At 30.3% G+C, this 3,464-nt stretch overlaps 1 long non-coding RNA gene across 1 annotated transcript; it reads right to left on the bottom strand.

Annotated features, from left to right (window-relative positions):
* Positions 1-675: 675 nt before the first annotated feature.
* On the bottom strand, positions 676-3,102 carry LOC149422468 (uncharacterized). Its single transcript, XR_016302418.1, has 4 exons — positions 2,553-3,102; positions 1,892-2,053; positions 1,562-1,660; positions 676-898 (listed from the first exon to the last, which is right to left on the bottom strand). It is a non-coding gene; the product is annotated as an uncharacterized LOC149422468 (long non-coding RNA).
* Positions 3,103-3,464: the final 362 nt, after the last annotated feature.

Below are 3,464 nucleotides of genomic sequence, written 5' to 3'. Positions count from 1 at the left end.
GGAAAGAATAATAATAAACATACTTTTGAAATATTTAGAAAACCAACTTTTACAGACACTACAATAAATGCAAATTCAACTCATCCTTCAGAACAGCCAGAAAATGCAAATTCAACTCATCCTTTAGAAACAGAGGTAATTATCTTTAAAATGTACAAAAAGTACGTTACCTGAGAAAAATCCACATGATCGTGTTAGAGTACTAAAATCATCTTCTATATTATTATGCCCAGACAATTCTGAAATTTCAGAATCTCTAAGAAACTCAAATATTTCATGTATTTAAAAATGAAAATATTGCAAAAATAGCAATGTCTGACCCATTAATATGTTCATATGGGTCTTTATTATTAAGTAATCACACGGAACACCATTTGAATACACATATAACATCGAAGATGAGGGATTTAGCCAAGGTGTATATAGTTATTAAAGAACAGAAACCTTCAATTTCAACCTTTGATTTAGCGTTTGACCCTGTGCATTTTGATGTTTTTATTAAAGCCGTACAAATAAATAGTGGTTACGATGAAATTACAGGTTCTGTAAAAATTCCTAGCATGTCTCAACGACTTTGTACGGCTATAAAAGATTGTACAAAGTCGTTGAGACATGCTAGGATTTTTTACAGAACCTGTAATTTCATCGTAACCACTATTTATTTGTACGGCTTTAATAAAAACATCAAAATGCACAGGGTCAAACGCTAAATCAAAGGTTGAAATTGAAGGTATGTTCGTTACCAGTTTAGTACAATATGGACATGAGTTTTTACGGTCATGCACTCGTGCTCATTTACTAGTAGAAATAGTGCTTCGAGTTGTAGTCGATGACACTTCGATTGCCTCCTGCTTCTCTAAATGATGTTGCTCATCATCGGCGTTGGAAATTTTCATATCTAAAAAGTAACAATACATTATTTAGCTTTCTTTAAACTTAATTAGTAAAACCTCAAATTATAAGAAAGCAGTCATTGTTGAATGAAACACTAGTATATATTGAATTATTTCGCGGATAAGCGATAAGCCGCCATAGCTCAGTGGTCAGAGCTGTCGACCGGAAATCGAGGGGACACGGGTTCGAGTCCCGTTGGCGTTATGTAAATCTCAATTATTTGTACCTATATTTTGTTAACTCGGATATTTTCTTATATTATTTTGTATAACATATATTTATCATATAAGATATAAGATCTGTATAATTAAAAAAATATATAAATAAATAAAGATGTACATTATTATCTGTAAAAGCCCTATGGGCGTTTAAATAAATAAATAAATAAATAAAGTATCTTTTATCAGGAGATTTTTCAATGTGGATGAGTGTTTCAGGCGAATAATTATTGCTTTTAAAATAATTATAATTAAATTAAATTATTTAATTAAATGAAGACAATATTAGCATCACTCAATCTAAAATCTGAAACAGAAAAGATACGGTCACATCTGGGACTCGCACCGGACCTTCGGCTTTCTGGGCCGCACCTCTGACCATATAATAATCAAATTATATGTTACGTATTGATTGTTTCAAGAGTATTAAACATGTTATCTGTAGATACCTGATTCTATCGAAGAAGTAACGTTGTTCGGTTTGTATAGTGAATCATCATCTTCGGACGTCGGCGGACTCCTTTCTAACATTACTTCAGTTTTGGTTTCTAAAATAAAGCATAATATATTATATATTTATCCAATAATAATATCTCAATGTAGTAAGTAAGTCATGTGCACAAATATGAAACCTAACCTAATATAATGACAAAACAACAGACTAATTAAGCATTTGCAACGGAATATTTAATTAGCAGCATTTCTGATATTACCTATAACAATTTACTATAAGCTAAGGTAGCTCTGTAATATTTCAGATTATTATCAGTGAATATTACCTGAATCTGAGGAAGTTTCATGGTTAATTTCTTCGCCCAGTATGCTCTGCATATTGCTGATGATTAAACTTTGTCCTTTGGAAATTAGCGAAAAGGGTGAAGACGAGATCATGTCGTCAGTACTGTTTATTGATGTACGTAAATCACTGGTTCTTGGAACATCTATAAAATATCAAGAACAAACACATTGAAACATACATATATGTACCTGCAGTTTTCTGTTTTTGCAAATTTTATTTCCACAAAGGAATTTGTTTAATTTGAATATGAACAAATTAATGGGTGATTATCCGACGTGTAAAACTTCGTTTTAACTTAATTATTTTAAGAAACAACTGTTTGAAAACAAAACATGCTTTTAAATGCATATTTTAGTATAGGAATATGGCTTTAGTTTGATTTGACATTTTTACCACAAGTTGTTAGGTTAGCTTTTTTGAATTTTGTTAATACATAATATATATCTATTATTCAAAATAATTTTACTGCTTGGGTTCTCAAAAAAGAAAGAAAAAAATCATGACCTATATAATAAAATACGGTAATTATTCTGTACTCATTTGATAAGCATAGATTAAAATTGTTAATATTATATTTATTATATTAATTCTATATTTTACAATTTAGGTTATTACCTATTTAGAAATATGTAATAGCTTACCGTATTTAAAATCCATTTCGCAAAGCTGAAAGATTTTATTAAATCTCCTTCGTAATAAAGCTAATAAAACGCAAAAACAAATCAACCTGTCAACTGATTCGTGATATACGAACATTGAATAACGGTAATATTTAATATTATCTGTTAGCCAGTTACAAGTCATTAAGTGTTTCAGAAAACTAACCTGAAGCTAGCTTCAAATGGACCAATACAAACAAACCAGCCTTGTGCTAGCAAACAACATCATTCGATAATGGGCTCTAAATAATATAACTTTAGAGGTTAATTTTGCATACAATTCTTGAGCCTTATAGTTCCTTTCGAATATTGTTTAGACCAATACGCAATGTCGTACGATAATAAGCTCTAAATAATATTACTTTAGAGGCTATTTTTGCATACAATTGTTAAAACATTTAATTACTTTAGAAAATTATTTGTACACCTGCGTTTGACACAAATAACGATGGCAACGTCGCTTTTTGAGATCAATGAAGTTAGTTTAACATACGATAGAAATAATTAACAAAGTCAGGTTGAATATCTGAGATAAAATCGCATATAGGAGCATATCTAATGCTCACGAAAATCGCACTTGTCACATCAAATTGAGTTGAAAATGCCACTGATCTCGTCTCGCCGAGACGATTAAAATGGCATTTAAATCTCAATTTGTCGATGATCAAGTAAGTGCTCAATGATCAAGTAAGTCGAAATGATCCAATAGTTCCGGTTATTTGCAGACGCTAAGATGTACAAAGTGCCGTATCATAAACCTATATATATATATATATAGGTTTATAATACGTTTTAAAGATCTACATATGTAATGTTGTATCAGAACTTTCTTACAAAATATATCAAATCATGGCTAAAATTCACTGAAATATGTATATGTTAAAGGAACTAAAT

The sequence above is a fragment of the Hesperophylax consimilis genome, chromosome 7 (assembly GCF_061612785.1).
Source record: "Hesperophylax consimilis isolate HC1 chromosome 7, BYU_Hcon_1.0, whole genome shotgun sequence".
NCBI classification, from domain to species: Eukaryota; Metazoa; Arthropoda; class Insecta; order Trichoptera; family Limnephilidae; genus Hesperophylax; species Hesperophylax consimilis.
The sequence above is the reverse complement of the archived record's forward strand: the minus strand, read 5'-3'. Positions and strand labels throughout refer to the sequence as shown.